We start from the raw sequence: 15,216 nt of genomic DNA on the forward strand, positions 1-15,216 counted from the left end.
GTGGAATGAGGTACAGTGCAGGTAGTTATGGGTGTCTATAGTAGACGTCCGTTTGAATTCTGTCACTGGAGATGGAAATGGGGTGGGCGAGGAAGTAGTAGGAGGGCTGTGAGAATGATCAAGTGAATTTCATAGCGGTGTGGAAGTTGTGGGTGAAGTCGATGTTCGGGTCCAGGTCACCCTGAGTGTAAGAGGCTGTATCGATGCAGCCATCGATGTAACCATGAAAAAGTTCGGGTACAATACCTGTGAAAATGCTGAAGCGGGAATATTCGATATGACCGGCAAATAGACAGGCATAGCTGGGATGTATCCAGGTACCCATGACTGGGTACCTATCACAGTCAAGATCAGGTACAATGTTTCCATAACAAACGACGTAATTGAATTTCTGACTTGCACCAGGGCCTGTGTGCTGTAACATTATCCAGAATGTACTAATTGGATACATTCATGCAAATTAGAAACTGCAGAATGAACGAGCTTTGAGAAACAAGGAAATAAATAGACACTCTGGACCGTTGTGAAACAAATGACGTGTAGTTATTTTTATGCAAATCTAAAGTTACCTAACTGATGGACTGCCGTTGTTTCGTAGTGTGAAAAGGTCGCTGAGTACGGTCTTTATAAGAAAATAATGAAATAGTCAGAGATTATGCGACAACTGTAGCAGGTTTACTAATTCTTCTTTTTTTCAGTTGTCAAAACTGGCAGAAGTAGATTTATGTGGAATGGCAAAAGGAAGAAAGTCAATCTTCGTTGATGGAGGAGCTCAGGATTTTCCTACATTCTTGCTCTGTAAATATTGGATTTACTTTTCTTATCTTGTCAGAATATTGAGAGAACGAGAACAATTGACTATTGATATGGAATTCAGAACCAAGGGATTTTACAAAACACATTCAAGAACACATTCGAGTAAAATACAGGAAAGTGAAAGATCTCGTAGATTGTCTATTTGTTCAGAACGTCTAAAATTGTGGAACTCCTGAACAGAAGGCAAAAATGAACACACTGATGTCTTGGCACTGAGTAACACTGTGAATGCAATGCGCTGTGAAACGGTCATTTTATTTCAATCAAAATTCATTATGTCACCAACAAAGAATTATTGGAAGGTTAAATTGCACTTCAGGGGTGGAGTGTAGAGGACCCAGGCTACATTGAAAGCGCATTTCCTGAACTTGGGGTGACCCGAATACTGACCCACATTCTTAAACTAAAACTGTCGCGAAATCTAATAGAGACTGTGAAAGTATACAGACCAGGATCAGACAGTGAAATTGATGTACATCCTGAAATGAATAGATTCACTTAAACTAATGTTCGTTCTTAATCTAATAAGAAATTTGAAAAAGAATCTGCCTGATATTGTTAATGAAACTGTTGTTGAAACTAACAAATCTCCTACATTTAATAAATACTGTTAAACCGACAGAGTCACTGACACATTTCTTGAAACTAACGCAGGTCCCAAAACAGAAAATAAGACAGAAGCTGAAAGTAATGAAAATCTTGTAAAGTTGCACTTCATGAATGTGATACAGACGCTAAAATTGAAACACTGAAAACAATAAACACTCTGAAAGCAGGTAAACGAAAGAAGGTCGATGTCTATTGATCAGGGAGATCAGAATTTAATGATTGTCATGTTCCGTAAATACTGGGATTTGGTGTATTTTTGATGGATAATATTGAGAGAAATTGTGATTTGATATGTTATTCAGAAACAAAGGACTGCATAGAACACATGCGGCCAGAAATGCAAATAAAATGCAAATAAATGCAGAGAGTGAATGAGCTGCTGGAGAAGCTGCTTTTTCAGAACATGTAAGGGAGTGAAACTCCAGAAAAGTAGGCAAATTCCAATAGACGGACTGCTCTGCATTGTGTACCAATGGAAACACAAAGCTTCGTTAAGTTCTGATTTTATTTAAATGCAGACTTACTGTGTACTAAACGAAGAGATTTTGTAATTCCAAATTGTACTTTAGACGTGGAGTGGTTCGAGGAGTGAGGCTAAACTGACAGCACATTACCTGAGCGTATTCTAAAGTAATACTCATCACTCGTCAGGAAGCAATGCAGATGAGACGAAAACAGACAGTGAAATTGATATAGACTATGAAATTGACATATACCCTGAAAGTAATGCAGATCCTTAAACGAATGCTAAACCTGAATCGCATACGGTGCCTGAAATTAATGAATAGCCTTAATCGAAAACAAAATCTGAAACTGATATCGACCTTGGAATTATTACGGATTGACAGTATTTTTTAAAAAAAACTGAACCTGATACTTCTATTGAATCGAATAGCGACTGGAAATTGCAACGTAAGTGACGCGGGTCTCGAAACTAATACACATCCTAAAACAGAAACTTATTCAAAAATTGAAGGTGATGTAAACCCTGCAATAATTCGGTCCATGAAAGTAATGCAGACCATATAACTGAAACTGATACATACGTTGAAAACAATAAACACTCTGAAAGCCTTGTATGGAAAACAGACCGTGAAACTGCTATGGTACTTGAATCAAACTTAGACTTTAAACGATAAAACAACCCCTTTCGCTGATGCACATTTTAATCAATTACACATCCAAATGCAGACACTGAAACACATACAGACCAGAAAGTAATACGTCTCTGAATCTAATACATGTTCAGACACTATTATCGACCCTTTAAAAATATTACAGACCCTAAACCTGACACAGACTCAGAATTAATTCCTGCTCTGAAAATTGATACAAAGCCTGAAGACAATGCAGTCTTTTCAACGAAAGCACAACTTGCACTTAATATAAACTGCAAAAATGATAACGACCCTACTACAGACAGGCGCTAAAACTTACAGAGTCTGAGTTGAGGACAAAGCCTGAAATTTATACCATCCTGAAATTAATATATATCCGGGTAGTAATGTATTTTCTGAACATTTGAACGGTCTTGAAGTGGACAGGCTCTCTGTCACTATTTTACATCTTGACACCATTAGTGGTGTTAAGCTTATGCAGACGTTTTCACTTTTTGAGAACCTAATCGTATTAGAGCATCCGATATTGATGAAGAACATGTCAGAGTTTACTGGTGAACATGGAACTAAAAGTCATGTTGTCTTGTACGACGTCTTAGATTCAGCTTGCAGTGTTTGTCAGCCTTGTCGGGCCCCAAGTATCCCAAACGCAGCAGGCACTCAAGTCTGCTGCCCTATGTACTGGACGTTGCAAGTGCCAGATTAGCGGCCATGCAAATTCAGGAAGTCTGGACGGTGCCAGCAACAGCATGGTCATGTACTCTGCCAATTCTCATTTTCCTGCATCATTTGTGTGAGGGTGTGGATGTGTGGCTGTAGTCAAATGAAGGGAACATAAGGACCAAGTACAACCAAACAACACATTCCAACGCCAGGAAAGATGTGTCATTGTTCTCTTTCTGTATGCTATTTCATGGAAAATATTTAATTTGCATGGAAGTTGCCACACTTTAAATCATTGATTTTGCAGCCAACCAGCACTTTGCTCAGAGTCTTGTGACGATGTGGTGTGAGTTGTTGTGCAACTGGCACAATGCATAGCAGAGGTTTGATGGGACCAAAAAGGTAGCAGCTAAACTGGAATACCCCGCAGCGAAACAGACTTCAGAAGAGACAGGTAAGCGGAATGAACTAAAGGAAGACGCTAACAAGCTCATAAAGCTGTCACTTATACTCACTTGTTTCGGTGTTGGGAGAACTGCTTATCCTTTACCGATTGAAGTCTTTGCAATTGGAGTTATTCTCAAAGATGCCCAAGTAATGATACAGTAAAAGGAGCTGGTTCATGTTTAGAACATAGCATTCAAGTCAGTTGAGGTCCTGGTAATTGTGATGTTCGGACTACAATTACCTTGCAGTAACTGTTACTTGTACACATGAGTTGGAAGTTGTAAGGACGTGTCCAGATAGATGCTCTCATGTGAGAGAGGTGCTTCTAATTCTAATGGGCGGCACGGTGGCACAGTGGTTAGCACTGCTGCCTCAAAGCACCAGGGTCTCGAGTTCGATTCCCGCCTCAGGTGACTGTCTGTGTGGAGTTTGCGCATTCTCCCCATGTCTGCGTGGGTTTCCTCCGGGTGCTCCGGTTTCCTCCCACAGTCCAAAGATGTGCAGGTAAGGGGTAAATGTAGGGGTAGGGGTATGGGTGGACTTGTTGGACCGAATGGTCTGTTTCCACACTGTAAGTAATCTAATCTAATTCTCTTGATGATAATAATGACGAAGAGAGTTCGATCGCACCCTGTCTGTGGTCGTTCCGGTGGAACACAGACGTACATCTCATTTTTACTGCAGTTGCCACAGTGAATGGAACATGGTTTGAAGCCACATTGTCATACTAATTCGTATTCAAGGACGACCAATCTTTAACTTATCTCCCATAATGTCGCTCTTTATTGACACTTTCTAATGGTAATTCTCTGTTCCTATTAACAGATTATCACACAGTGGCATGAGGACTCTACTGCTGATTCTCGGTTTGATGTGTAAGTTTCTGAACACTCATTCAAACTTCACCCTGTTTAATTGTTTTAATCATGCATAAACATTACCCATGGTGCATTTGTGACATTTTAAAAATAGCTATTGTATTTACAGTGCTTATAGGAGATAATCTTACGGAAAAAAGAAACTATTATGTAATACACTGAATGGGCACTACTCTGTCAAATTGTCTCCCTTGTTATTAAGTATTGGCATAAAATTTATGATTATTTCGGAAAGAGCACTATAGTATCCATTACACTACACTAGACTCCAACAAAATGCTTAAGAAGAAGAGGAAGCCAACTGGCACGTCGTGACTCTGCTGTGTCTCAGAATATTTCCTTTGCCACGAATCAATTTTCTGCAATCAGTTCATCACCCTTCACCTCCACCCTTCACCTCACCTGTTCTGATACGCATCCAATTTCATCTCATAGAGCGGATTGCCGCTGTCTCCATTAGACTCTTAGGCAAAAGTTCCTGATAACAATAGCTGCGGAGAACAATGTATCTGCATTTCAGAATATCATTAATTGACCTTATAAAGGTTTATAAAATTCAGAGGGGCATGGAGAGGATAAATTGACAAAGTCGTTTTGCCTGGGTTGGGGGAGTCCACAACGAGAGAGCAGAGATTTAGGGTGTGAAGGGAAAGTTATAAAAGGGACCTAAGTGGTGGAACGTGTACGTAAATAGCAGCCAGAGGAAGTAGTGGAGGCTGGTACAATTGCAAAATTTAAAAGGCATTTGGAAGTGTATATGAATAGGAATGATTTGGGGGAATATGTGCTGGGAAATGGGACTAGATTGGGTTGGGATAACTGGTCGACATCGACGGGTTGGACCAAATGGTCTGTTTTCGTGCTGTAATTTCTATGACTCAATGACTCAAGCAACTGGTTTCTTGTTTTCAATATTTTTGTCAATACGATCACTTTGTCTCGTAATCGACACTGTCAAAACCACTCGTGACTTTCAATGGTTTTTGTTCAAAACTTCACTCAACCACTACTTCGCAAATGACTACAATTGAAATTTCAGTCGTTCCAGATGACTGTGTCACTCGTCCCTGCTAATATCAATTATAGTTTTGATGCTTCTGGCAGCTCATGTCGCTATGTAAAATTCACTGTTCTTTACAACATAATATTAATCAGTTTTTTTTTGTGAGCCTCAGTCCCAGACTGCAAAATCGCCGATCCATGTGTGAACCACACAGTCTTGGACCCGACCAGGAAAAACATTGAATTGGGTGTAAAAGAATGCTTACACCGAGATGAGTGTGGCAAAAATCTCCAACAGGGATGGTACAGGTTTAGTAGGTAAAGAGTGAACTTTCTTGGAACGTTAGTATAATTGTAAAAGGCGGGGTGATGGCTCAGTGTTTGCACTGTCAATGGTTTCATTGTCCTAGGGACCAGTGTAAAGCTATGAGAGAATTAGTGGGAGTTAAACAAAAACATCTGTAATTCCGGAATACTAAATATATCTCCCTCGTTGTTGAAACTGAAAACATCATGTTTCGCAAAGAGAGAAACATAAATGTATTTTAGGGAAGGACCTGTGATATTTTTTATAAAATTAGAAGCAAACTCGTTCATAATCATGTGTAACTCTGTTTTAAACATTTATCACACCACAATTGAAATGCAGCACACATTTCCTGTCTCCATAGCCATCAGTTAATTTACAGAGAGAGCACGGTCCACAGTTTGGTGCTCCGCATTAGGAGCACAACATTTTGTTTTGGTCTTGATGTTCTTCTGCTTGTGCAAACGAGGGACACCTACTCTGGTATTCACGTCCTTCCATTAATTTAACCAAGAGAACTGTGTTCTCTTTCAAAGTGATCCAACCAAGCATGAATGAGACAATCGCTGTGAGGGTTAATCATGAATCTAATGGAGAATTCTGAACAGACTCCTCTATCAAGGGAATGATTTGAATGTTCAGCTCACGACCACAAGGACGGGTATTGTCTTCAACTTTGGTTACGTGTTTAATGGAATAAAGCTCGTAAAACACTTGAGGATAAACCAGGATAGATTAATGTTGATGAGAGGATATCGATAGGTCGTCCTTGAAAGTTCGTGTATGTGTAAATAATTGAAAAAAAAACAGTGGAAAGAGTGTCCACTTTCTATGCAGTAAATCCTCTGTACAATCTTGCAAATACCTGAACCTGAGCCAAGGGCTAACAATATATATTCGGGCTGGAGGGATATATTTCATTCAGAGTGTATGTTTTCGAAAGGGGCACAGATTTTGGAAGTCTCGGGCATTGTACCAGTCAGGTAATACATGTGATCAGATCAGAAGCTCACTCTGTAATTTTTATTTCAGTTCTGGTGAATGGATGATTCCAGAGAATGCTATCCCAATTGATCACTGCTGCACAAGGAGTACAGGCTGGTTAAATGGTATAACCAACTATTCATCTACCATATTTAATTCTCCATTATGCACTGTTCATTTCATCTTTTAATCATTTCCCATTGAAACAAAATGAATTGCAGGTCGACATCCTTTCGTGAGTGAAGGGGAGGTAACCAGGACTATCTGTTTTAATTGGAATAATAATAACTGCTCCTCCAGCCAAGACATCATCATCAAGAAATGTTCCACTTTCTTTGTGTATGAGTTGAAGCCGACACAATTTTGTAATGCTGGATATTGTGCAGGTACGTCATAAGTAATTTACCACCCACAGTGTGGTTCTGAGATTTCACGCGATTCCTTTAGAATGTTACAAGAACACCTTATTCGGTAATGAGAAAGCAAAAATGAGATGAGATACTATGTGGTACTGTTCCTAATTTCTGGAAAACATAATGTGCTCTCCAAGCCGCTCACTCTCTACCTCCATGGGAGCGTACAGAATACAGAAGAGACCAAGTGTCCAGTTGTGAGTTTGCTCGCGGAGCTGGTGGGTCTACAGCCACTTGAACCAGAGGGCTATATCTATACTGGGTGGAACATCTGCTAGTACTATTCGGTGGGGTTAAACTAACTCACCTGGAGAATGGGAACCTGAGGTGTAGTTCCAATGCACAGAAGGATGAGAGTAGGGAGGACATGGACAGGATTTCATGGTCACAGAAATGGGCTGGCAGGTAGCAAACTGGTTGGAAGTGGGTCTTCTTCAAAGCAAAAAGTATCCGAAATAAGGTAGGTGAGCTTGCAGCATGGATAGGTACCTGGGACTTCAATGCTTTGGCTATTTGTGGATAGAGCAGGGGGACGAATGGATGTTGTAGATTCCAGGGTTTAGATCCTCCATTCAGAACAGGGACGGATGTAAAATAGGGTGTGTGGGAAGTGTGGCCTTGTTAGTCAAGACAAGTACAATGGTGGTTGAAAGAACTTCTAACGAGGACTCGTCTATTGAGATAGCATGGGCTGTGGTGAGAAAAAAGAGAGGAGAGGTCACACTGCTGGGAGGTCTTGTATAGGCCTCCGCAGTTTTCCTGGGATTAGATTAGATTCCCGACATTGTGGAAACAGGCTCTTCGGCCGTACCAGTCCACATCGACCCTCAGAAGAGTTACCCAGACTGATCCATACCTCTCTGATAATTGACCTAACACTTTGGGGCAATTTAGCATTGCAAATTCACTTGACCAACACATCTTTGTCTGGTGGGAGGACACTTGAGCACCCGGAGGAAACCCACACAGACACATGGAAAATGTTCAAACTCCACTCAAACAGTGGCCCGAGGCTGTAATTAAACCTGGGATCCTGGTGCTGGGGAGGCAGCAGTGCTAACCACTGAGCCACCGTGCCACACCAAATGTGGAAAAGATTTTCGGCAAAACGATTCTGGGTAGAAGTGAAATCTACAGCGTGGTCATTATGGGGGACTTTAAATTCCACAGCATTCACGAGAAATGCTATATTTCGAGTATGTGGGATGGATTAGTTTTCGTACAATATGTGCAGGCAGGTTTCCTGGCACAGTATGTCGCAGGGCCGATAAGAGTGACGTAAACAGTGGATCTAAAACTTGGCAATGGGCCAGGCCAGGTGTTTGATTTAGTATCAGGTGAGCACTTTGGAAAGCGACCATAATTCGGTTTCGATTAGTTCAGCGACGAAGATGGATAGAACATGCCACAGGCAAGAGATATAGATGGTGGAAGGGCAATTATAATACGATTAGGCAAGACGTCGGATGCAAAGAAAGAGGTAGCAAAATACAGGGAGAGATATTCGAAACGTAGAGCGGGTTCAAGGAACAGATATTGCGTTTACTTGATACATATATCGCTGTCAGGCAGGGGCTAAGTGATAACATAAGGGAACTGTCGTTTAATAAAGGAATTGCATCGCTTGTTAAGCGAAAGAAGAAGGCTTATGTGACCATGAGGCGACATAGTTCAGATGAGACAACGGAGAATTGCAGATTTGGGAGGTAGGATTTAAAGAGCGAGTTCAGAAGATCAAAGAGAAGACATGAGCAGTCTTTAGCAGGCAAAATAAAGGAGAACCATGAATTCAATAATTGTGTGAGGAATAAAAGGATGACTAGAATCGGGATCACGCCATTCAAAGATAGACGTGGGAAGTTGTGTGTAGGCTCTGTCGAGATCGGATTGCAGGTAGTCAACATGGTTTCATCAAAGACAGGTCAAGTCTCACCGAACTCATTGCGTTTTTTGAGAAGTTAACCAAGCATGTCGATGAGGGCAGGGCAGTTGACATGGCATATATGGACCTGAGGAAAGACTTTGATAATTTTCCACATGCTCGGCAGTTGGAGACAATGCAGAGTATGGAATTAAGATTGATTTAGCAGTTTGGATTGGAAATTGGCTTTCTGCAAGAAAGCAGCAATTGGTGGTTGTTGGAAAGTATTCAGACTGGCGTCAGCTTCCCCGTGGTGTGCCACACGAATCTGTTTTCGGACCACTGTTGTTTGTCGTTTTTATAATAGACTTGGATGCAGGGGTAGGTGAATGTGTTCGTAAATTTGCAGATGACTTTAAAGTCGTTGGAGTAATGGATAGTTTGGAATAATGTTGCAGGTTTCAGGACGATTTGCATGAACTGCAGAATTGGGCTAAGAGGTGACTAATGGAGTAAAATGTTGATAAATGTGAGGAGATTCTCTTTGAGAAGAATAAAAGGAAGACCTAATACGGGGTCAATGGAAAGATTCTTGGCAGTGTGAATGTGCAGATGTATCTTGGAGTCCATGTACATAGTTCACTGAAAATTGCCAACCAGGTTGTGCTGTTAAGAAGGCATGCGTTATGATAGGATTTATTGGTCGAGGTATTGAGTTCCGGAGCCGTAATATCAAGCTGCAATTATGCAAAACGCAAGTGTGGCCGCACTTGGAATATTGTGCAGATTTCTGGTCGCCCCATTACAGGAAGGATGTGGAAACATTGGAAAAGATACACAGAAGATTTACCAGGATGTTGCGTAGTTTGGAGGGAAGCTCTTATGAGGAAAGGCTGGGAGACTTTAATTGTATTCCCATTGGAAAGGAAAAGGCCAAGAGGGGATTTGATAGAGACATACAAGGCGATCAGAGGATTAGAATGGGTTGACATGAAAGTCTTTTATTCTGGTGATGATGCCTTCAACTTATACGAGGGGTCATAGCTACAAATTGATGCGTGATAAGTTTAAGACAGAAGTCAGAGGCACTCACAGAGTGTTAAGGGCAGAGAATGCCCTGCCTGCCAATGTAGGTAACTCACCAACATTAGTGAGCTTCGAACATAACTATAAGTACATGGATGATGATGGGGTAATGTCGGGATGGGCTGACACTAGTTCATAGTTTGGCGCAACATCGAGGGTCGAATGGCCTGTTCTGCACTCCATTGATCGATGTTCTGTGTTATATTATTTTGTCTCAGACGTTTCGTCAAATCTGAGCCTCCGTTCAACCAATGGTGTCTTGTCCCACTTTCTGTTTATTTTCTTGGTCTGTTAGAGTGGGTGAAACAAATATTGTTTCTTTTTTCTCAGAGTTTGGTAAATGGGATCGAAATCGATGTGTTTATTGGTGGAGTTCCTGTTTGAATGCCAGGCCTTTAGGAATTCCAGTGCCTGTCTTTGTTTCGTCTGTCCGAAAATAGATGTGCTGTCGCAATCAAAGTGGAGTCCTTCTTCGTCTGTGTGTAAGGATCGTTGTGATAGCTGGTCATGAATGTTGATATCTAGTTGGCGTTCTTTTATCCTGATGGCTATTTTCCTGCTTGTTTGTCCGAAAAAGTGTTGGTCGCCCACAAATCTACCAATGGAATGAAACTGCTACAGATGAAGCTAAAGGAAACTTTACGACCAACCCCTAATTCGAATTTCATTGACAAGATACCCTACAAGGGTTATATCAAACACTACGCCCTACAGCCAGGAAGAAATCTCGCCTGCTGGATACACAACCACCTACTATTCACTAAAAGACATGATCATCGATAACTAGCATTTTAACACACAGATAAAGAAATACACGACATCAATATGACATCCATCCTCGGACAGCCAAATGTAGACACCCACGGGAATTCTGCGATCCCTGGCATTCAAACCGAAACTCCATCAATAAACATATCTGTAGTAATCCTATTTACCAACCACTTCGGAAAGAACCGGAAATGATATCACCCACTTTAACAGATCAAGTCACATAAAGAAAAAGCAGGACAGAAGACAACGCATCAGCAGAGGCTCACTGATTATGTTAAGTCGTGTGGTAACGAACCAGCTGGTAACAAACCTACCAGCGCAGGGCGCAAACTGACAACCTGAACTTCAACCTGATATACAAAAAGTCCCAAAAATTGCAAACTCCAAGTGCCATTCTGAGCAGTTCAGATGAACATCTGAGATAGAGTAGAATTTGGCGTATGCTGAAGTGAGGAAAATTGAACTGGCAGACTGCTAGGAGTAGAATGTTCTAACTCATCCAAGTGTGAAAAAGTGTGGGCTGATAGAGCGGTAAAATGCTCCAGCCCAGTGTGATGTTGTGAAAGAATGGAGTAGAATAAAGTGCGTGACGGGAGTGGGATGTTGTCAATGAAAGGAATAGAATATGGTCCCCGAAAGGAGATAAATGCTTTTAGTGACGGTAACAGAATACTGTGCCTGATTGGACTGGCAATGTGTTAGTGATGGGAATATAACACAGTGTCTGAAGGTGGTGGGATGTTGTGACTGTCATGGGAGGAATGATGAAGTGAGTGACTTAAGGAAGTGAGATGGAGTTTTGGAGGGGAATATGATGTGTTGACAGACAAGGTTAGAAGACCATGATTAAGGTGAATGGAATTCAGTAAATCAGACAGCAGGATGTCGTGACTGAGCGGGTACGACCTCATGACTGCTGGAAGTGGTACTCAGTGTCTTAACTGAGTCGAAATCGTGAACTGGGAACAGAGAAATCACATTTGACAAAAATGGGATTTCGTGTATAATTTAATGACTGAGGTGATCGGGATGAAGTGAAAGAGTGAGTTGAATTCAACGATGCAGGAGAGAAAACACACAGAGTTAGAGATTCCAGTCCAACCGCAGAGGTAAGTTGAATAATGACACATCACCACCTTCATGTTTCTCCATTCCTCCAAATAAACCTGTAGTCTTGACTATTATGACACTTCAAATGCTGGTTCACTACGTTTTACCAGTTGAGATGTTGATGACCAGAAAAACTCCCAGCCAATGTATTCCAATCCCCAATATTGCTTTTGTCCATATGCTTCAACTCCAAAAATCTCCTCAGCCTTTTACCTTACACTTGACATTTGCATCATTTGTTACATTAGTTTTATGAAGGGTAAGAGGTTGTATTTTTTTCAGCCTGTCGATGCCCTCCCTTATCTCAACCACGCTGTCACGACCACATTCAGCATCTTCCTCTCCAAAAGGAACAACTCGAGCGTATCCAATCTCTGTATATAGCTTTATTCAAGGCACCTTTGTGGAAAATATTCTGTGCACCGACTCCAGAGCAATTAAATCTTCCTATCGTGCAGCCTGCTCACGGTACTCCAACAGTACTGAAACACAGTCATTTGCATCTGAAAACTTATCTCCCTGCATTTATGAGCGAAAAGAGCACCTGGGAAATGGAATTAACCAATGTGCTTCTTTAATTATCTCGTCAACCTGTCTTGACACATTCAGTAATCTGTGTCCACATACTGCAAGACACTTCTGTTCTTCTTTGATTCCGAATGTCCAATCATTCATTAAGTTGTGACGCGTATTCTTCCCTCTTGTAAAGTGTACCATCACACATATGTCAGTTTTACATTTCACCTGGCACACAACCGTCTACCTGGCAAAGTAGGTGTATCCACCTGTCACCGAATAAGTTGTTCGTCAATGTACTTAATTGGCCAATCTTTGTAACATCATAATTTCATAAAGGTCATCAGTGCTCATACACTCAAATTTGAAGCTACACATCTATTTTACTTAAGAATATGAAAAATAAGTGAACCAGCGATGATCACTGTGTTACACACTGCTGTCAATTCAACAACAGACCACCTTTCTCCGATCATTCTGAAAATCCTGGAACCTACTTGTTAAATTTGCCGGGTTTTTACTTTTTTACCTAAGTTTCCCATGTTGAATCTTGTGAAAGTTATTGTAGAAATTACTATAAATGATATAAAGTGTCAAACATTTTGTTACCTCGCAGAAATATTCCAGAAGTCTTTTTTATAACATCTCCCTTTGGCAAAGAGGGAGTGAATACCCTTTCAATGTTTGCTTCGCCAAATGAAAACTCATTTTATGCTTCACTTGTTCTTTCTTCAAAAGCCTTCCTAATAATTACATGAGGGTTACTAGTCAATAGCTCCCTAGTATTTGTTTACTAGATTATTGTCGAATGGAGGTTTTGGCGTTAGTCGATCTCGAATCTTCTTTCATACTCTCTACGACATGAGCTCAACTGGAAAACTTGGCTCAGGCAATTCGAATTACCTTCCTGAGCAACCCTGGCGACCTATTGTTAAAAACTGAATATTTCTCCACCGTTAAATTCTTAAAAGGTCCTCCCATACCTTCTCGCCTCTTAACGTCAGTTCCGACATTTTGTGATTGTATTGTCCTCCTCGTGAAAAAAAAAATCTGTAAAGTACTGTTTCAGCGTTTTGACAATGTGCTTCAGTTAAAGCAACAATTGCCGCCTTCGTCCACAATAGGACCAACTACTTTCCCAGAATTCACTTCCTTTTGATATATTCATAGAATGTGTGTATATTCCCCTTAATGTTACCCGCCAGAGTTATCTTATGCACTTGTTTAGCCCGATTAACTCTCTTCTTTCTCATCCATCAAACATTTCTCTGTGTCGGCATTGACGTGGTTCTGGCAATTTCTTGTCAATTTTATGACACCTGTGCTCTTGTGATGACTTCGGGTTTGGCACTGCTCTGATTCTATCGTCCGACCCCACTAAGAGTATTTTATTGAGACACGCAGTGCAAGTATGGAGTGTTTTTTTTGCGAAGTAGATGCATTATCTAATGATTATGTAACCTTTCAAAACAGTAAGCTCATATGCCACCATCCTTTCTTCCTATTGCAGAAAGAATACCAAATCAAAGACACAAGGATCTATCGACAACATTTTCGATTGGCATTGCCTCGCCTGTCTCTTCAGGGTCTGAGACTTCTACTTTGAATTCATTTAGACTTCCATACAACCCTACGGAATTTTATAACCTTCAGACTGATGCTGAGCAAGGTGAGGGATTTGTAGGTTATGGAACAAATCAGGGAAAGTATATGAACACCAAGCTGCGTGGCGTGGTGACTTGCGAGAAAATGCAGATAACATCTGTGTCGTTTTGTCAAGTTGAATGAATGTGGAAAACAATGCAGGATGAAGTCAATCGTAGCATTAAAAATGAGAAGAGAGTTTATAATCAAAATGGCTGCATAATGAGTCAGTGTAATGTGGAAAAAGATTTGACTGTCCCAGCTGCAAAAGGAAATCATGCGAGTAGGTCAAGAAGTAAATGAAATGTCGCTTTTCAAAGCAAAACGCTTTGAATATAGGATCTGGCATGTCTTGTGATAATTGTACATGCCTTAGATGAGAGCACGACTGAATATTGTACGAAGTTTCTGTCTACTTACCTGATCAAGAATGTACTTGCGATAAAGGCAGATTCAGTAACTTTAACTGACTGATAGCTTGGATAGCTAACCTAACTAAGAAGTAGTGAGTCAGGGTATTGTGCAGCGGCTGAGGGAAGTGGGATGCAGTGGCTAATTGGAGTTAGATGGAATGACTGAGGAGTTTGGAATGTGTTGCCTGAGATGCATAGAATGTAATGTTTCACAGTAGTTACCACGAGAATGATAAATTACTGGAGAGCCTGATTGACCAATTAAGTTTATTCTGACAATGGCAATAATACCAACTTCGCAAGTCCAACTTTGCCGCACTCGGCCGATAGTCTTTAATCGTATGTTACTTTGAATGCTCATCCAAGTACTTTCAAAGTTTTGTGACGGTTCCCACCAGTACGATCATTGCTGACAGTGCAATCAAAACCCAAACACATCTAGCGAAAATGATATTCTTTCAACATCCTGGAAGCTTTCTGCCTTTCACTTCAACATTTTTCCCTTGATATGGATATTTCTACCATGAGAAACAGGGCCTTTCATTTCACCCTGTTCATGCATGTGCTTATCTTGTCTA

Source organism: Chiloscyllium punctatum, chromosome 43 (genome assembly GCF_047496795.1).
Source record: "Chiloscyllium punctatum isolate Juve2018m chromosome 43, sChiPun1.3, whole genome shotgun sequence".
NCBI classification, from domain to species: domain Eukaryota; kingdom Metazoa; phylum Chordata; class Chondrichthyes; order Orectolobiformes; family Hemiscylliidae; genus Chiloscyllium; species Chiloscyllium punctatum.